At 38.5% G+C, this 21,734-nt stretch overlaps 1 long non-coding RNA gene across 1 annotated transcript; it reads left to right on the top strand.

Moving 5' to 3' along the window:
• Nucleotides 1-279: 279 nt before the first annotated feature.
• Nucleotides 280-9,338, top strand: LOC310896892. The gene is made up of 3 exons (XR_014581903.1): nucleotides 280-418; nucleotides 7,385-7,511; nucleotides 9,104-9,338. It is a non-coding gene; the product is annotated as an uncharacterized lncRNA (long non-coding RNA).
• Nucleotides 9,339-21,734: the final 12,396 nt, after the last annotated feature.

The raw sequence follows: 21,734 nt of genomic DNA, 5'->3' as shown, positions 1-21,734 counted from the left end.
TTTGTTTGCCTGTGTAAATTGAAGCTACGTGTACTAAGATAGTTTTGCTAATCTAAGAGTAAGCAGCTTAAAGCAGTCTGTACTGGGGTAGAGAGAAAAGCGATTCTGAGCCCTTAGATCTGAGCGAGAAAGCTGGATGCACCTCATCTTTCCTATTAAGATAGCACCAAATGTCCTTCCATTTAAACCCAAATTGTCATTAATGAAAAGGAATAGACTACACAGGAGATACAGCCTGTCCAGACCCCATGCCTCATACCTGCTCTGCTGATACCCACAGGCCAAATTAGCACAACTGTAAGGAGTGAAGATGAAAGTGTGAGAAGAGCAGGGTGGTTGAGTTACTCATCAAGGAAGGAATTGGGAATTGCCATGTTTTTATTTTCTGCATCAAAGAAAATATCCCCAGTGAATTCAGGTATGTTGCGTGAATATTTTTATTTCTAAGGTTTTATTTTCTCTGCACAGAAGAAGCCACCTGACACCACAGGTGTCCTGTGATTCGGACTGGTAAAAGATAATTTTTTCAGATACTCAGGATTTTTATGCATTGGTTTCCCTGCTCTGTTTTTTTTAGTACATCATGATTTTGTTTATGTCTGGTCTAGTGAACAGAAAGGCCTTGGAAAATAGCGGAGAACAGTTAAAGATTAAGTCCCCTTAGAAATGGGGACATGATTCATTTTATTTTATTTTATTTTATTTTATTTTATTTTATTTTATTTTATTTTATTTTATTTTATTTTATTTTATTTTATTTATTTATGAGGAAAAGGGAGATGTTTCTATTGTTTTGGGAAGGAAGTAGGGAAGTCTTTTTAAAAATTATGGGAGAGACAACATCCCATTCTAGGTAATGGAGATGAGTGCAGTTCATTAAAAGATAAGGTCTGAGAGATTCCAGGGTTCTAGTAATAATTTTACCACTAATATCTAAAATAATTAATTAATTTTACTATTAAGATATTTGGTGATAAACAACACTATTGGTGTCTTATTTTTATAATTTTAAAAGGAGTATTATGAAACTTTCTGTATAGAGACAACTTAATTAATTGACATTTGTAGAGCACTTTCAGATCCGTGGAGGAAAAGGGCTGGAGAAGAGCTAAATCTTATGGCTACAAGTAGCTTGGAAAACTCAAGCTGGTTTCCAAATAAATCTAGCGCTAGTGGGGACAAAAAAGGCCCCAGTGAAGAAGTGTGGTCATTATCATATTTTTCTCTCATTCCGTTCTCTGCCCTTTAATGCTATACATAGTAAGATAGACAAAAGATTAAAGTGAAGCTGGAGGGGCTATGGAGTATTGTGTCAGGGAAAGATTCACAAGGTCAAAGGAGTAGATTTAGAACAAGAAGGTAAAAATCAATTAAAGAAAGAAGAAAATGAAATAAATAAGTTGTGAACTGAATTTAATAGCCTTCTGGTATGCCTAATCTCTTCACTTCACCAAACGAATAATAGCAAATATGTATATCGTTACCAATCAAAGTATAGATTCCTAAACACAGGGAAGAACAGCAGGGGGAGAGAAGCTAAAACTGTCTCAGTACTTCTCCAATATCATGTGCCTGTCTATTTTATCACAAGGAGAGACTTCTGAGAAGACAGATTTAAAAGCAAGTTGAACTGTTTTCCCTCATTCTGTGAATTATTGATTCATTCTTCCCCCACAGTCGGGATGTTCCAGGAGTTTTAGGTAAGAACAAGGGGAAGAGGTCGGAGTGACAGTGAAGGTGAAGCGTTCACCATCTCACCAGCCTCTCGGTTGCCTGACTTTATTTAGATGGACCTTTTCTGTCCTTGGCTGAGGTGCAAAAACACAGTTTCCTCTTTACCAAATGAGCTGTGACACCAAGTGCAGCTGGTCAGCATAGCAAGGAATTTGCTAAATGGCTGATCTGGTGCCTAATCAGGATTGCAGGACTGTGCAGGAAAAGCAGGTAAAAGACAGCTTTTGCTGTAGTATAACATGAAGTAGGATCAAATTCTGCAAAACTTTCTCTCCGTTCATAAATTGCCAGAGTGGTCTTAGAGCAGTAAAGAAGCAGCTCTCTGCTCCCTGCAGGACACCTGAAAAGCGATACCCAGCTCTAGCAGCAGCCCCCTTCCTTCAGAGTGCTCATCAAGGTCTGCACTGCCAGCAGACCAGGTTTCTTTCCTGGAGCTGCCAGATCCTCATGAGGCTTCACTGAGATGTGCAGGAGTTCAGAATATTGAATGTAGATACCTTCCATCCTCAAAATATGCTCATCTGGTATAGGAAAGACAGATCTGATGGACTGTTTCCCCTAAAAGCCTTCTCTAAGCACACTGTAGGGAAAAATAGACAGAACTGGACAAGAATAACATTTTAAATTGACAGGAAAGGTGCGAATCATGGTCTCCTGCCTCTGCAGGAACAACTGTTGTTGCTCAGTGCTGCAGAGCAATCCTTTTCCTCCCACTCTCTTGGAAGGCAGGATCTGGAAGAATGAGCATGCTTTGTGTCTCTGCCAGGGAAAAAGAAACCAAATAGATATAGATTCTGCTTATCGGCCTTCTGGGGTTAAAGAGAGCCTCAGGGGATATGGGACATGTCTACTTTGCCTCTCAAAGCTTCAGTGGTCCCACTGGTTTAAGGGTTAAAGATAACAGCAGCACTTCCTTGCCCTATGACAGTATGGGCTGTTGTGATACCTACTTGTAACTCCTGGTCCTCCCTTCCCTATCAGCTGTGAAATCCAGGCCCCTTTCTCAAATGGTCTTTTCACTTTAGTCTACCTTCACCCCAGTCTCTCTGACCATTTCTTTATTCCTGTAGTCGAGCTGCTCTCTCTATTGCCATGCCCCTGCCTGGGTTTTGTTCTCCCTGTAAAACTCCAACCATTTCTACTGGCAGAATATCATGTCATCGACTTGTATATGTTCGTATTGTTCCCTTTCTCATCTTTCTATTTCCTTCTCTAATATTAGGATCAGATGTTCCTTGCAGCAAGAACTATCTGTTCATCTTTGCTTAGTACAGTAGGGCTGTATCCCTGTTCATCCTTCATTTTTTTGTAATAAAAGCCATTCATTCTTCAGTGATGTTCAACAATTGAAGCCTGCAGTACAGAGAATGATCTTGTATATATGGATGTTTTCAGGATCTGATTACAGGCTTGGGATTGAGTTTGTTCTTTAAATTGCCTCAAACAGTTTAAATGCAGCACATTCACATGACAGTCTTCATCCCAAAGAGATTTGTAGAATTTATGCAGAGGCCTGTCTTTTTTATTCTAGTATAGTCTGTATATTCTGAAATATTCCTACTAAAATCGGGAAACTTAAAATGGGACAAAACCAGAGCAAGGACTTTTTGTGCAAAAATACCACAACTTTGTAGTTGGATCTTTACAGTTCTTTGGAAAACTCAACCCAATACTTGGCAACAGTCAAAAAATAAAAAAAATAATAATAAAAAAATCATAGGATGCATTAGAAAAGGAATGAAGAATTGGAACATATCATTATGGCATTGTATAAATCTATGGCTTGCCCACATCCTGAATATCAATGATCTCTTCTTTGAAAGGAGATGTTTAGACCCTGAAACAGTAGAAAAAGGGGTCATGAGGATGCTTAGAAACACCAAAAAATGCTATGCGAGGAAAATGAAAAAGTGTAAAAATGCTTGAGCATCAGAGATGGCTGAAGGGAAAACATGATAGAGTAGCCTGCAATCATGAGTGCTGTGAAGAAGCTGAATTGAAAAAAGATTTTTTTTTATTTGTTTGTTTATTCTATTTCAGAAGAATGTAAAGAAGCTTAACACAGTAATTTTTTAATTCTAATGCCTAATAGGCATACCATAGGTTTTATTATTGAAGAATGATTGAGATGCCAAATATAGATTTAAATGTGTTAAAAACGTTTGGGTACAGGAAAAAGGGCCTCTGAAGACTATTACATGTGGTAATGGGAATGCTTTTTCCAGCTCAGAAAGTCTCTAAAAAAACATCCAGCTGGAAGCTAGGAGTGCAGGATCAACAACACTGCCTCGGTTATTTTACATGGTCACAAGGCATCTACTATTAAGCATTATGAGAAACACAATAATGTTCTAGATGAACTTTGGTCTTACCAAACAGTGCTATTCTTATGTTTCTATGGCCTTATTTTTGCAACTATGAAGAGAAATTTGTATTTAAAGCAGCAAGAAAAGGAGACTGAAAGTTTCCTGACTGAAATAGAGGCAAGCTTTAGAATATTAACTTCAGCTTCAAAATAAGTCTCAAATCTTTCACTTTAATGTTTAAAATATAAAGCTGCAGACAAGTAAATGCATTTTTTTTGGTGGAATGTGGCTAAGGTATATATTATTTCAATATTAATATGTAACTTTTTATGCTAGATGGAAAAAAATCCAGAGTATTTCCAAAATTTTGAGTATCTAATAGATTTGCTTCTTACATATGCATCTATGTATCCATCCACTTATCCATAGATAGATTTATCTTCTGCCTTTCTCCTTCTTCCTCCAGCCCATACCATGCAGACTGAAAGGATTTGAGAGGGCTCAGTCAGATGTGGCACTCAAACCCCTCCACATCAAGAGGCAGAGAGAATCCCCTACAGCTGAGAGGGAGCTGGGAAAAAACTAAATTACTTTGCAGATGAATGCAGCAAGAGAAGACTGGATTGCAGTGGAGTATGTTTTGTTACAAGAAGAAAGCTCTTCCAGAGCAGCTGTTCTGTCCTTATACAACCTTCTGCCCTGTCGATGTCTGGGTGATTTCCACCAGAGCACTGAGACCAACATGTGTCTCTTGAGGTTTGTTCACTCATTTATCCTCCGCCAGGGATAAATCTGTGTGCACGATGCCGTGTTTTGATAGAAAGAAATTAACTTGGGATTTTCTATAGGCACTAGGATTATTTTTTGTTTAGATGACTTCACATGGCATCGAAGATAAAGCTGGACACCTGTGATGTTCAGAGAAGCAATGAACGATCCAGACCACTTACCTTACTCAGTAGAGCTGTCAGACCCATACACTTGCATCAGGTGGATAAAAATTTTTGTTTAAACCATTTCAAAGCCTTCATCTATCCCTCCCTTAATTCTACACAGAAACTGAGAATGTACTTTAGCAGGACTATTTGACAAGGTCATGCAAATATAAATGCAAAACATTGGAATAGGTTAGGTGAACTAGGTGCCATTCTGTCCCTGGCACAAAGATAAGCTGAAGGTGTTCAGTTTAGGTTTTGTAACTAGCTTAAGGCTGCTTGTTTTCAGACATTTTGCATCTTTCAGATGCAATATCCAGGTGATAATGGGAAAATTCCTCACCTCTGTCTTTAATCAGGCAATAGAAAATCTTAGAGCCAAGGGAAAGGGAGATGAGTGGAAGATCTGACATAATGTAGTAAAGGCAGTGGGTGGTGTTTGATTTTCTTTTCTTAGTGTCTATTTTAAAGATAAATCAGTAGCTAATCTGCTAAAATTAATTTCTGAGGGGGACTCTGAATTTCAGGGCTTTCATTAGTGCATTGATTCAGACCTAAACCAGGCTGTGGGTGTTTCTTTCCTATTTTAAGTCACCAAATTCCTCAGGGTGTTCCCTGTTCTGCTTTAAAATACATAAATAAATAAGTCCGATCACTTCTTAGCTGTATACAGCTCAGTGGAATTTACCAACTTCAGAGCCTTGCAGATCTTCAGGAAGTTTTGACTATTTTTTTTTTTCTGTAGATTTTTGCTTTGGGTCCAAAATAATGCTACTTTTTCTGTAGTGCTGTCCAGCTCACCCTTTCCCTTTAAAGAGAAGATGGGATGCTCCTAGCCAGGAAGGCTGTTTGTGCTATCTGTTTTCCATGTAGCATCTGTCTCTGAACTACTTGAGTAGCTGGCCACAGAATGTACGAGATAAGAGATTATGTTTATGCACATTGGGTAGTGAAGAGGAAAAGAGACTGTCCAGCCTGCCTGGCTTTTGCTGATGAAAATAAGTATTGAAGTCACTCCTCTGAGACAGACAATGTGGTGCTATGACAGTGGTCATACCTCTGCTCCCGTTCTTTGAAGAGCTGTCTCATTACCAAAACATGGTTGAAGAAAGATGATTACTGCAGCATATGCCAGTAAGTGTGTAGATGCCTTCTGATTTCTCTCCTGAAAAGAGGATGCCTGTTATTATCAATGTTGTAAACTGCAATGGGCTCGTCGAAGTCTGTTGCTGGAGCACATTTGACAAAATCCTACGCAGTTTATGAATTGGTAGCAGGACCATCTATTGCATCAATAGAGCTGCTGTTCATGCTCATTAAGTCTATATCCTAAGCACCTTCATGAATGGATAGCAGCAGCTATTGTTACCACGCTGTGGTCTATTTACAAGAGTAAATGACTTGATTGGTTTACATCTTTTATTTCTGTCATCAAAAGCAATGGCCCATAGTACAGAATAATGGTCGTTATCCTTTCAGCTTGAAAATATATCCATATTCGAATAATAGGAGTGAAATCTCTTTTTTTTTGCTTTGTTTTGTTTTGTTTTTGTGTTTGGTAAAAATTAAACACAGCTGAAGTTGGAAAGGGGGGACTGGTCTTCCCAATCTACATTTATTTGGGATAGATGCACCACGGGACCTGCACCTGTATTGGGCTTATGTAGTAAGGTTTTGGCAGCAGGGAGACTGCCCATGTGGAAGCAGTTCTTGAAGAGCTGCTGCCTATGGGCAGCCCCTGGAGGCTCAGTTTGGGAAGGACGGCATCCCGTGGGAGGGATCCCATGTGGAGCAGGGGCAGAGAGGGACTGTGAAGGAGCGGTGGAGACAAAGCATCAGGGACTGACTGCAGCCCCATTGCCCGTTCCCCTGTGCCACTCAGGGGGAGGAGGTGGAATAGGGTGGTTGTGGGGAAGGTGGTTTTAATTAGCTTGAGGTAACTGAGTTGCCTGAGATAGTTTTCTAAAATTAACACTGGTGGTTTTAGGTGTTGCTGAGCAGTGCTTACACAGAATAAAGGACCTTTCAGCTCCTCGTGCTGCCCTGTCAACGGGGAGGCTGGGGGTGCACCAGGAGCTGGGAAGGGACACAGCCAGGACAGCTGGCCCAGGCTGGCCAAAGGGATGTCCCATGCCGTATGGTGTCATGCTCAGCAATAAAAGATTTGGGAAAGAAGGAGGAAGTGGGGGTATGTTCTGAATGATGGTGTTTGTCTTCCCAAGAAGCTGTTACACGTGGTGAGCCCTGCTCTCCTGGAAGTTGTTGAGCACCTGCCTGCTGATGGGAAGTAGCCAGTGAATTCCTGGTTTTGCTTTGCTTGCACGTGTGGCTTTTGCTTTACTTAGTGAATGCTTTTATCTTAGCCCATCAGTTCTCACACTGTTACCTTTCTGATTCTCTCCCACCTAGGGAGAGTGAATGAGTGGCTGTGTGGGGCTCAGCTGCCTGTTGGGCTAAACCACAACACTGCTCTAGTCTGCTATCAACTACATTAATCTCCATTATGCTGAATCTGTTTTGCCTGTGACAGTAACTGGTGAGTGATCTCCCTGTTCTTATTTCAGCCCGTGAGCTTTTCTTGTTTTCATCATACTTCCTCCCCCTATCCTGTTGAGGAGGGGAAGTGAGAGAGTGGTGGAGCTGAGCTTTGTGAGACCACCACAGCACTTCTTCCTCAGCCCTTGTACTCTCTAGAGAAGACCAACTTAAGCATTTTGCAAGGTGCTCTGGTACCTGGCAGCTGCAAGGAGCATATATGCAAAGCCAGTTTGGCTCTGAAGAGATGTAATCCCACCCTTCAACTTAGTTTCGATCTAGTTGCCTACCATATTACAAGGCACAGAGAATACTGTTATTGAAACAACATGTGACAACCCGAGCTGTCTTCTAACAAGCCACAGCTGTGGGACAGATCTGCAGTGCACCAAAAACTCCTTTCTTAAAGGGGGGACACTGTTTTCCTCACATATGTGGCATCCTTCCTGGTGCTTTTGATGTCTGCAGTGTGATGATACAACCACCGTCTGCATTCAAGCCTACTTGCTCCTCCTTGATACCCTACGGTGAGAGGGGAGATGCCTTTTCTCTCTCTACCCTTGCCATCCTTATGGATACAAGAGATGGGTAAAAAGCCTGTTCACTGTGTAGTAACTTCTCCTCTTTCTTTTTCTATTTATGTCTTGACCCTGACCCATTTTTAAGATTGGTAGTAGATATCTCCCTTTGAGGGAACCTTTCCAGACTGACATGCTTTGCGAGCAGAGCCCTTCTAATTACATTTCTCGCAGGATAACCATCCTGAAGGAATTGCATAATCCTCCCTTGCACTGTCCTGCTGATGAGCTGCAAATTGACAATATGTAAAAATAGTTGAAGCTTGGCCTCCTTTCTTCATCTGAAACAGTTACAGAGAGCCTTTCTTCCGAGCTTTCCTTACTGATATAGTTATTTGTACGTGGTGTTACTGCACTTACTACCTTTAAACAGTACTTCTTTCTCTTTTTCTCTTTGCATGTCTGTAGTATTATCTCTGGTCTTTACTGTCTTTAGTATATAGAAAATTCTGCTTGGCCTTTGAAGAGGAAATTGTCTCCTAATTACTGCAGTTTTACCTTTTTTTTTTTTTTTTCAACAAACAAAGAACCTGTCCAAGGTCTGGGTCAAGAAATGAGGATTTGGCTTAATCATAGCCTTAACTGTACCTTAAATGTTGTTCAGGATTGTGATGGAGTCAAAGAATAAGGATGTATTTGCCTTCTTAAATCTGAGCCTAAATAAGGGTCTAGGATGTTCAGTGGGCTAAAGAGGAAGAAAAACTTATATTTAAGATGGTAGATTTTGAGGAATTGTAGAAGAAGGGAAAACTTGACTAGTATGTAGCCTTTTCACTGTGGTCTAGACTTAGTGGAATCAGTATTCAGAGTCAATGTCGAAAAATATCCTGAAAACTGATCAGTTTCTAACAGGAAATCTGTTTGGTCATGACTGACAATAATGAAAACATGAATTATATTATAATTTCATGTCCCCTTTTTTTTTTCTTACACAATCTAAATAAGCTTTTGTTTGTTTGTTTGTTTTTCTATTCCTTTTGCATGCTCACACTTTTAATAATTATGAGGACCACAGAAGTGACTGGATAAATAGACATCTGCACCTGAGATCAGAAATTCATTGTGAAAGATTCTGTACATGAACAGAGGAAGAAAATGAAAGTCTTTGTCCTGATACAGATCTTTAAATAAATGGAGAAGGTAAAGAAAGAAGTGGAGAAGAGGTAAATACAACTTTTACTGCTTACAAATCCTGAATTGAAAAAAAGACAATTGACTCAGATAGAGAGGTGAGCCACAGTAGCCTAACAAATCCCCTTACATCAGCTGAGCCACAGTAATTTATTCCTGTGTTCATTGCAGAAGATACTAAGTCTGCAGATTTGCCATTGGTTAGCCATATGCATAAGGACAGTGAACATAGCTCAGCAAAAAAGTCTGCTGATAAGGCCCTAAGAACAATGTTGAGATTATGTCTGGCAAGGAAGAGATCAGAAGAGAATGAACCAAACCCGATCAGCTGAAACTGGTAAACAATGAGAACATCTGCTTTTCTGCCTTGCATTCCCTCCAGAGGGGTTAATTTGACATTGAGATTGTATGAATGAAATACATATGGAAAGACACTTTATTTCCCAATATACCAGGATAGTGTGAGGTGTCGTCAGGCTTGTGTTGTTGTGGAAGGAACTATTAATAGACCAAAACAGGGAGAATGATTTCGTTTTTATTACATCTCCCCAGCCTGAGATATGCCATGGTCACTTGCATTGTGAGATCTGTGCTCTTCTTTTTATCTTTTTGTCCTTTCCCTTACTTCCCTTTATTTCTTATTTTCTTTGCAATTACTGACTGTGTTTTATAGGAACCCGTAACTTAAAAGCCAATAGTGTGCAGTGAACTACACCATCAGATAGGTACAAATTTGATAATTTTAGAGAAGCAGCAGACCTATTCTGTTGGCCAGTGTTGTACTGAAATAATCGCTGACTATGAGAATGTGCTTACAGCATGGAATGAAACATGGTGGGGCTGCCCTCCTCTGCAATAGAGTAGGTTGGAGAGAAAATGTTTTTTTGTTGTTGTTGTTGTTTTTTCTTTTTCTTCATCTGTGTGATTTTTCCCTATTTTGCTTTCGGGGAAGCAGGATGACTCTGACATCAGGTAAACACAAAGGCTCCAGCCTGTCTCAACTAATTTTTTTCCTTTCTTTTCCTTAACAGCCATCTTGGGTCATCTCATGTCAGTCAGAGAAGAAAAGCAGTATTGGTTTAAAAACCATGCTCAAGGTTTTAAGTTTCAGAAACTTGTCTTGTGTTTCCCCTGTCTCTGTTCTTAGTAAAGGATGAGATATTTTTAATATTAACTATTTATTGATGGATTAAGCAGGTTTGTGTGTATAATCAGAACTACAGGCCATGTCTGGTTACTCTATCTTCAATGGCAGTGTCCTACCACAACCTTTCACTTGTCAGATTTGCTTAATCAACATTACATGTAGCAAAGATGATGACTAGTATTCTGAATGGAAGTTTCAAAGGACTCTTCAGACTCTTTCAACTGCAGTTGTGTGCTTCTGTCGAGTATAAGGGAATATAAAAATGCAGGCATATTTGAGCTAACCCTCAGTTTCATGGGTAGTAGTCTGTCTTATATACAGCTGGTTATGTGGGTGAGGGTACTCTGTCCATGCACAAATAACGAACGTCTTTTGCTGTTTGCCATTAATCTTTCTGAAGATTGTATATCTTCTTTGAACTTTCATGAATCGTTTCTCTATCTTTCAGAAAGAAGTATTTCTTTAATCAAACATATGATCCTTCAAGTAGTCCCTTCAGTGTTGAGAACAGAAAATAAGGGATTTATTTCTGTTCTAAAGGAAAATTTTGAGTGCTGTATCTCTATGCTTCTTAAAGTAGTAGCCATAAGAGAGCTACCAGAATACACAGATGCCCACCTTCCCTTTTTTTTTTTTTTTTTGTGATCATCTGAAGAGTAAGGGAGGTTTATTGATGGGAAAGCAATTTGAAGGGAGAGATAAGAACAAGACTGATCTGATATGAGTAGTGCTACAGAAACCTTAGCAGAATAGCAGGAACTTAAAAATCACATTTCACAGTTCTTTATTGCCTTCTGCTCTCTGTTCTATATGTATGGGGGAAGGAAAAATAGAAAAACTGCAAGTACGATGATAAATACTTCTCTGTGGTGCAAACGACTTCATAAAAACTCAACTTTCACTTGTGTTTTATCATCCTTTCACCAGGCACCCTTGATGTGCTATTTATAGCTGTGTAATTCACAGTAGCCTGTCAATTATCTTATAGAGTATTTTCTGGCCGTTGGTTGGAGGAGGATATATCCCAGCTGAATGACAACATTTTTTGTAACCTTATGGCACACTTGCAAATGTGATTTCACTTCAGGCTGTGATGTAAAATGTTAAGATAAGTGGGCACCAACAGCTTTTCTGCCTTCCTGCTTTTGCCAAAAGACGGGTGAGATCAGTGGAGGCAAAAAAATATCAACTCTTCCTTTATCGATATTTGCTTCAATCGCACCCTTGCTATTAATTTTTATTTTTTATTTTTTCTTCTGGGAATGCAAGAATGTGAACCTAGACAGGGTACAACACTGAGGGATTATGAAGTGTTCCATTTTTCAGGGCTTTGCTGGCTCTGTTCTAGTCAGCTTAGGTCACAGATGAAGGTGTGTTTTCTTCTGTACTTCTCAGTGTATATATGGCATTTTTAAGATTTATTTTTTAAAATCCACTGACATAAGGACTAGTTATATTAAAAAAAAAAAAGTGTGTGTATGGGGGTGTCCCATTGCATTAATGCAAAATAGATTTAGGCCTGAGAAGTGGAGGGGATCTTTTGGTTACTTGGTTTAATATTCAGTGGACCACTGACTATTACTAAGCTATGCCTGTATAGAGCTCCAAATCTTAGTTTTCCTTTACTTTTTGCTTCATAGAACCTTCAAGATTCCTTCTTCATCTAGTGAAACACAGAATAAGAAAATCCACTATTTGCTAAGAGCCCAGTCTCCAGCTGAATGCTCACTGCTAGGTATTCACACCAAATTTCTGATTTGTTTTTCATATGGCCTCATATCAGTTAGCTTTCTTTGTTTTTGAAGGCTAGTCCTCATAGTGTTTTGATTCCCCTCAACCTTATCATCTGTATTTCACTATTTCTTATAGCATGTGGAAATCAAAACTGCTCTCTAACACTCCAGTCTTCATTTTACCAATGACATAAGTACATTTAAATTCTCATTCCTAAACTTTCTTATTAATCCATGTTCATCCAGAACATCTACATTCTTCTGAGGCTTCACAGGACCAAGTCTATGTACCGGTTCTGCAGCCCTTGATCATGGAGATAATTTGGAATAGTCTAAAGGAGAAGGGAAGGGAAGAAAAAAAAAAAGTGATCTACATCCTTCTTTTTGCCTGGCCTGCAGTGATGATTTACCAATTTTCCTGTTCTTACTGAACTTAGCAGCAGCATATTTATACTACCTCAATAAATGTGTAGTTCCAATCTCATTTTAACCAAAAAAAAAAAAGAAAAAAAACAACTAATCTCATTCAATGATTTCACATTAACAGCTTTTTGAGATTGGTTTGTTGTCTTAATCTTTTTAAACTTGTATTTATCAATATTGTACAGTTTTAAAAATTTCATCAGATTGTTCTACTGTCTTAAGTCAAATGTCTGGCAGAAATCTAAGCATATTATCTCTCTACTAACTCCTTTATCAGCTGAACTTGTAATGTCCTGAAGGATGTAATCAGGCTTATGTGACATGATATATTTTTCAAGAGACACTGTTGAGAGGCAGTACTTATATTCTTGTTCCTTATTTCTCCCTCAGATAAATGAATGCTCAGTCAGGTTTTTCATTAATATATGCAGGGTTACAGCAGGTTTTTTGTTACCCAGGTTATCCCTCCTGACTTTCTGAATAGTAGGATGCTAACATTTTTCCATCCTTCCAGACCATGCTGTTCCCAGATAGGGCATTTTGGCCAGATGCTATTTTCAATCTAAGCCAACTCTTTCTACTTCCGGTGTAAGCTTTTTGGATTTGCTAAAAATAAATGTTTCTTTCATATGGTTATTGTGTAATATCTTGCTGAGTTACTTATGGACTGGAAAATACTTTATCATGCTCAAGTGATAAGTGTAGATCATGCTGCTTCTTTCAATACAGATCATAGAATAAGTTTTTGAATACATCTTGCTTTTCTGCATCACTGATTATTTTACTGCCTCTCTATTCTTGATAGTGTTTCTTTCCTTCATAGTGTATTTGAGTATTTTTTCAGCCTTGCAAATTTTTTTTCTTCTTTTCTTTTTCTTTTTTTTCCTTTTTTTTTTAATTCTTTTTGATTGTCTTCATTTGGGAAACAAGACAAAGTTGCCTGTTTATGTGTCAAATGGACAGATAGAAAGCTTGTAATACTAGTATTTGTTTCTATTTCCATCTAACTTATTTGCAGTAATAAATCTAACTGTTCTCTTTACTGTGCTCTAAAGCCACAATTGGCCACAAGTTTTTTTCAGAATTGTGTTATCTGTCCCTTTTGGCTACCAGAACCCACCTTTTAAGTGGCTCCTGATTTTTCATTCATGTTTTCTTCCGAGTTGTATATATCCTAAATGATGATTTCATAGAATCATCATAGAAACAGAATGGTTTGGGTTGGAAGAGACCTTAAAGATCACCTAATTCCACTCCCCCTGCCATGAGCAGGGACACCTTCCATTAGAAACTTCCAAAAGTTTGCAAGCCATTTTAACAGTGTTCCATATTTTTTAGCAATAAAGCTGGAAGATGGCTTCCTGTTTTGTTATTAGCTCCTTGCTTGCTTTTTAGGCACCTTTTGCCCAACTCTAATGTTGATTATTATTTTTTATTTTTTATTTTTTTTATGTCACTGGTTTACTGCAATGTGAAAGCAAATGGATTTGCATCAGCTCCTACCAGATGTGGTGTTCCTGCTCAGCTCCAGAATCCTGGTGCTGGTATGGATGTGGCTGAAATTACCTTAATATCCTTTGGTGCTTTTCTCCAATTCATTTCTGAATGGGATCTGACTGTTTAAAACTTTTCTGTTGTTTTAAATGGACACTGCCTTCCTGCCTGCACTAGTCAATTGTCAACCAACTCTGAGATTCAGACCCTTAGTTGCCCTTCTCTTGTTATGAGAATATGATTAAGTATTTCACAAAAAAATGCGTTGCCATTTACTGCAGTTCATTGCTTTACGTACATTATCTCCTGCTGCCATTAATTTTCAAAACAAGGGGAACTCCAAAGCTATCATCTGAATTTCCACTGAGAAGACCCTGGAAGCCTTCTGTATCCCTGGAGTTCCTTGAGATACCATGACCCCATCTTATATCAGATCTTCCTTTGTAAAGTAAAACCTCTCAGCAGCACAGAAAGGGCCTCTTCCAGGTCACTGATAAAGATGTTTGATTCCCAGGTGCCCAGACATCCTGCTGTGGTGCCCCACTTGTCACTGGCCTATAGTTGGAGCGTGACCCATTAACCACTGCTCTGTGAACCCAACCTGTGTTGAGGCAAATTACATTCACTGTTCTTCCCTTGTCCACAAAACCAGTCATTTTATCACAGGAGACACACAGATTGATTGGTCAGGCATGATTTACATTTGGGAAATCTGTGCTCATGGTTCCTAGACTCCTCCATTGTGCACCCATATGTGTTTCAAGAGTGCTCACTCTATGGTTTTCCCAGGAACTGAATTCCGGCCCAAGAACCTCCTGTGTGCTTTCAGCTATTCCTCTCCATCGTCTGCTATAATTTTCCCAGCAGCATTTGTTTTTTCCCTCCACCTTCATGTTAAATAACTCAGTTAAGTCAAATAAAAGCTTCCCCAGAATATTTTAGATTAGACATTTGAGTCTGTCTCTTCCAGCCTTTAATACACTCAGCTGTACATCTCGGAGGAATATATTCAGTGTTGGCTGATACTAGACTTCAAAGTTAAATGTGTAAAAAGCAACAAGAGTTAACTGCAGATAAATCTAAAGAAGTAAACTTAAACAAACTAACAAATAGATACAAACTCACTTTAGACAGGGCAAAAACAGTTGCAAAGCTATGCCCAGGGCACAGCAGAAATGTGGTACTTGGTCTATCTGGCAACTTCATCTTGAAATGTGTTTTTTTTTTTTTTTTTAAATAAATTGTGCTTCAAACTTATTTTCTGCTTCTGCTTATTTTCATTTTTTATTTATTTCTATCTCTTTCACAACATATTTTTTGCCTCTAAAGCCTTAACTGAAATTTCTGATTATTTTTTTTATCCTTAAACTGTGACTAGAGTTCTTCATCTTCCAGTGAAGTTAAGTTTTATTAGTTCTTTTCTATGCTCACTACTTTGGCATGTTATAATTGCATCCCAAATTCTCTATTTCTCTGTGTCCATTAGTCTTTCAGGATTGCCTAGTTGTGTACAGCAGCCAGAGCACCGCAAATACTTTCCAGATGGGGGACAGTAGATACTACAGCTTCTTTAAATTAAAAAGCTTCACGTTCAGTCTGTAGATAGCGCTTAGTTTCCATATCCAAAACTTGGAGGCAGATATTTGCCTTCTCTCGGTTTCTGTGCTGACATTTCTGTGTAAATGAAAGGAGAGTTGATTACAGAAGCTCCCTGCCAGTAAGAGATTTTTCATTAATGTTTAAAAAGCATAACTTAATTGCTTTAGTAGCAAGAATTTTCTAGAAGTGGGCCCTGAAATCTGTTTCTGTGAATAAAAGAAACTTTTCCCTTTTAAATATGGAAGAATTAAATGCAAATTTTAATTAAAGAGAAAAATTTTACGCACAAAATACAGGAAGCAGCACTCCAAATCACCTGAAAATAGAAAGCTGTTAGTAAAGTGTAGTCAATTAAATATTCTCTTGGGTCTTTATGTGCCACACACTTGATATTGCTTGTTAAATGGGAAATCTCATAGTTGCAGGAAGCGTTTCCTTTGTGTCTTGTGTCTGTGCACATTAAGTTTAAAATTATAAGTAAGGATACACTGAATATGTTAGATATGATTGCAATCAAATCTTAGTTTTGGACTTTGATGCTTTTAGTTTGTGATGCCTGAGCTGAAGTCACTGCTCTTGAATTTTCTTTCTGTCCTCTGTCCGCCTCTTTTCTGATTCAGCTGAAATGTGGAGACCTGGTGTCACTCTTTCTTCCAAGTTTCATAAATATAGCTGGAGGTGCCCCTTTTACTCTGAGAATGCCTCTCCTATGAATTTAAATAACAAATACTACAGGCAGATTGTACAAAGGCACATTCACCTTGGACCACTCCCATCCCACAGAGGAGTAGGCATCTGTTGTGGCTGAAATTGGATGGAAATGATCCAGAACTTCAGGTTACCCAAAAAAGAGGCATACACAAATAACAATAACAATCCAGCTACTTGAGTTGTGTCAGTGTGTATTGAGATAATTTCATCAGAGGAACAGCATGTTGGGACCTTCATGGCTTTACAGTGCTCTGAAATTATATTTGGTGGTGCTATCCTGCTCCTCAAACTTTAACATCATCTATTCCATACTTAGAGAGGCTGCTCTTGCACTCCTTCATGCCAAGGCAAGTCTCCATTTATTTAGCATAGCAGTAAAGCTGGCCTTGGTTGCTGAGATAAGAATAAGTCTATGACATCCTGATCTCCAAATTGGAGAGATTATAGAATCGTAGAATGGCTCAGGTTGGAAGGAATCTTAAAGATCATCTCGTTCCACCCCCTGCCATGGGCAGGGATGCCACCTGCTAGATCAGGTTGCCCAGGGCCTCATCCAGCCTGGCCCTGAACACCTCCAGGGATCGGGCATCCACAGCTTCTCTGAGCAACCTGTGCCAGTGTCTCACCATCCTCTGAGCGAAGAATTGACTTCCAGCCTCTAATCTAAATCTCCTTTCTTTCAATTTAAAACCATTCCTCCTTGTTCTGTCATTATCTGCTTGAGAAAAAACCTTCCCTATCTTTCATATAAGCCCCCTTTAAGTACTGAAAGGCTGCAATGAGGTCACCCCAGAGTCTTTTCTTCTTTAGGCTCAACATCCCCAGCTCTCTCATCCTGTCATCATAGAAGAGATGCTCCAGCCCTCTGATCAACTTTGTGGCCCTCTTCTGCACTCACTCTAACAGTTCCACCTCCTTCTTGTACTGGGGGCCCCAGACCTGGATGCAGTACTCCAAGTAGGACCTCAGAAGGGCAAAGCAGAGGAAGACAGTCACCTCCCTCGACCTGCTGACCACTCCTCTGCTGCTGCTGCCCAGGATGCAGTTGGCTTTATTGTATTGGGATATAAAATACGAAAGGTGCATGCATATACGTGCAAGCCGGAGACATGGGAGAGTGAAGGAGCAATGGGAAGGAAGAAATGCAAAATATGAGAATACCAGTCTCAGAGCTGATGAGCCCATGGTGTCTGTCATTCATTTGTATTTTGAGGGCAATAACTGCAGAAGCATACTGTATAGCTATGAAGGGTCAACCAAAGCAAGGGAAGGAGCCAGTGAAAAGGCAAAGCCAAAAAAGTGAAATGCAGATAAAAGCATTTTGGTGATGTTATGCAAGCAATTGAGTGGCAAGATGAGGGCTCAGCACATACGTGCTTTGGAGAAGTTTGTGCATTGAAGCTATTTCTGAAGAGACAGTAGAATCTAACTTGTTTGAACTCTACCATCTGTGGTGTAATTGCCTTATTGCCAGTTGGATTTATATGAGTAAATGAACACTAGAAAGAGGAAGAATACTAATAGTAGGGTTTTATTTTATATAGGACTGTCTCTGCTCATCTGTCTAAACTATATAAAAATAAGTCAATTGATACCTGGTTTATATAAGATTATCTATTTTCATCGATAAAATTATATTAAAAGTAGGTCAATTACCACAAAACTTTTGCGAAGGAGGAAATAAACTCACTGTCATGAAAAGATTCTGATTGCTCTCTAATTACAAAGAATAAAAAAATCAGTAACATCAATTCTAAAATGCATCTTCAACATAAGAACAAAAATAAAACTGGAAGCTGACATCTTTCTTTTACAAGTAGTTCCTCTAAAAGCTGCTAGTTTGACAAGCTTCCAAACTGAAATCTTCTATTTATACATAAAGGCATTGCATTTTTTCCCAGCTGATATTTGGTAACAAGGCCTTTAGCAGATGGTATGCTGAGTTGGATAAGTTCTTTTTTGATATTGAAATACGTTTTTTAAATTTCTTTCCCATTAAAAACTATGGGTCATGTTGTATAAGGACTATCACTGTGGTTACATAGACATTCCTTCATGTTCACAAACTGTGCCAACTAATAAATCAGGCAGCAGATAGGCAAAGTGAATTTAATGGTATAGATAATATTTTAACATTTTGACATCAATTCAAACCATTAGAATATGCATGTATATGGTACTTTTTTGAAGACAGATTGATATCCTAACAGACTTCACCTACATGTAATGTCTAGTAAATGTTGTCCCATATCTGGCCTTCAATATAGCAGGAGAGTAAGCAGTGTTGAAATTATAGGTCCCCTTTTTAAAACAATCCTACTGCTATAATTAGAACTGATAAAACTAGATCAAGGTTTTGGAGTTGAAATACTTTGTCAAATTCAACTGTGTATTAGCCAGTGTCCTACTTTTCTTCTTCAACTTCATTCCACTTTCTGCATTTGATCTGGTCACTAGAATGTGGCAAGATGTTCATGCTGTTATGGGATATATTGGGTAACTTAGTGGTTTTGGAGTTGGTTAAGACTACATGAAATTTCTTGAGGATGTTGTGATGCAGTGGAAAATGAGGGGTGGCAGCGTTTTGCATCCTCATGCTAAGAAGATACAAAGATGAACTGAGCTGTGCCTAGCAGTGCTTCATAGGAAAGGCTATACACAGAGTAATTCCTAATTTACAATGTTATTACATTGTATAATCAATGATTGTCATTCATGTGAATGATCCATCCTGATAGAATGTTTCACAGATTATTTATTTATTTATTTATTTATTTTATCTCAAAATAGATGAAATACAGAATGTTAAATATCTGCAGATTAAACAGATAACAAAAAAGGAGAGGCAAAGACATATAAAGATGAGATGCTTGTGGGGACCATGGGTTAACAGCTTGTCTTTGACAATTATTGTTTATTTCACAAGGGAATGAATGTTACTGTGTCTGCTCACATGACTGTGACAAATAAATGTGGCTTGATTCATTTGCTATCTTGTAGGTAGATAGTACCAATGGAGTCTCTAGCCATTCACATAGGGCTAGTAGAGCTTCCGGGAGACATGTATGCCTCTGGACATGTCAGAGGCAGGAGATCAGGATTAATAACTTAGGGTAGCTCAAATCACTTTAAATTCATCCTAATGTCTGTGGTCTCAATGCAGTTTCTTAATATACTGAGATCAAATTAGATTTTTTAGAGCACTCTACTCCTGCAGTATCTAAGTACTAGCATATTAGACAATGATTTAAAACCAAATCCACTGCCATCAAGTCAAAGTATAAATTCCCATCCTAACTAACTCATGTCCCTTCAAGACAGGTTAATTCAAACTGACTGGTACTCATTAACATTCAGTCCTTAATGTGGCAAGCATTATCAGGATCCAGTGTCATAAATCTGTCTTAATCAAAGTCTTCCTTGAAAATAGACAATGGGCTCTGATGAGTAATATCCAGGCTGCAAACAATTCCATGGGATATTTAGTACTGCACTGAATGCAGATCCCTGTGGGCTGCCATTAAAAAAAAAATCTAATGTAGTAACAGCCTCATTGCATCATGCTTGGACCAACACTTAATACTAATCTTGGTATGATATCTCTGAGATTTTTGGGTGAAGACGTAAGACCTATGGTGGAGGAAACTTTGTCCAGAAGGCTGACTATTCCCTATACAAATTTAAAGCATAGTAAAGGTAGTTTGTGTTGACCAAATAGTAGATATAAGAAGATCAGCAGATCTCATTGACACTTACCATGTATCCTCCAGCAATAAATACAGTAGTACATTTTGGAATGGAAATAGCCTGGTACATTGTTGAGCACATATACTCAGTTTCTGTGTCTACTATCTTAAAAACTGAGTTTTACCACTTTTTGGTTTCTGCTAAGTCTTGCATTTGGAAAAAATATATATAAAATAGAGGTGGCTCCATTGTCTCATTTCTGTTGCATAACCCTGATGCAATGCTTTTCAGAACAACAGGAAGCCTTTTGTTGCCATGAGTATTGGCTCAGATGGTTAGAAACCTCTTAACACAATGAAGGTAGCTAGTTTCAGCCCAAGTAAATTTTGGACAGACTGCAGAATAAGCTGTAGCATGGCAATGACTGCGTGGTTCTGTCCAGACATGTCTTGCATCAGGTCTTCTTCCATTTTTGTGTCTTCTTGCTGTAAAAGGTCAGTGATCAAGAGCTAGAAATCGTCTTTGTCTCTACATACTCGCAAATTCAGTACTCCTCATTACAGAACTCTTGTTTGGTTTTTATCCCTATTGGCCAGCCATTTGGCAGTGTCAGGAGTGATTTCCAGTTCATTAGCAGACAAAGACTAGATGAAGACGAAAGCCTGTGAATAACTAAGGCAAAGCACATTGTGGACTAGAAGTATAAAGCAAATTCAATTGCTACGTGTGTTAAAGATGAATTTGCCCTTCAGTTCTGTATTTACAAATAATAGGAGGGAGTGAATATTAACCCTAAATATTAAACTCTCCATCATATGAGTTGTCTGTCAGTCCAGCAGTCATTCTAGGAAGGACATAAGAAACTTGAAATTTTAAAATGTAGACATCTATCTTTTTACACAGTCTTAGCGATTTTGGTGAACATGCTTTTTGTACAGACAAACTGGTACAAAATCTGTTTGAAAGGACAGGACTTGCCATCTAATTATCACCAATATTTCTAGTGAAATTCAGACTGTGAAGCTGCTTGCAGTTGTTCAAGTGAAACATTCCTCTGTGAAGAATTGTGAAGCTTCATTTCCTTTAAAATTTTCCAGGGACAGCATGTCAGTCTAAGCACAATGCCCTTAGGGAGATTCCAAATAATACATTTAAAAAGGCATGTCATTATAGCTGCATCTTTAAATTTTTTACAGAAATAATTATTTCTTGGGAAACTTTCTTTTTGCAAACATGGTTGATGCTTTGACGATTTTTTCTTCTGTTTCAGGATGAGGAAAAAGTACTAAAACATTTCCAACCAAATGCATTTATTTATTTATTTATTTATTTTTCTTGAGAAATACCTCACTATCTGTATAATACTGAGGTGCAGTTCTTGATTGTATGCCATGGAGTGGATTTCAGAAACAGAATAATATTTTGACTATAGTGAATGGCCATATCTTACTGCTAAAGACAACTATTTGTTGTTGTCTTACATGTTTAAGTGGAAATGGTGAATATACCAACTGGGATGACTGACAAGCATGAAAAGTGTATGTATTTGTATTTTGTAAAGTGAATTCACTTTGATTCTCTATTTCATCTTCTGAAACCTCAAATTCTCATCTGTTATGGTAGGGTTCATACTCCAGTGATAATGAAGAAATAGGCCCTTTTGCCATGCTTAGTGCAGCTATTTGGAGAAGACCTCCAGATATCCCTCCCAACCTATAGTG

Source organism: Anser anser, assembly GCF_964211835.1.
Source record: "Anser anser genome assembly, chromosome: 3".
NCBI lineage: Eukaryota > Metazoa > Chordata > Aves > Anseriformes > Anatidae > Anser > Anser anser.
This window is presented reverse-complemented; position numbering and strand designations above follow the sequence as displayed.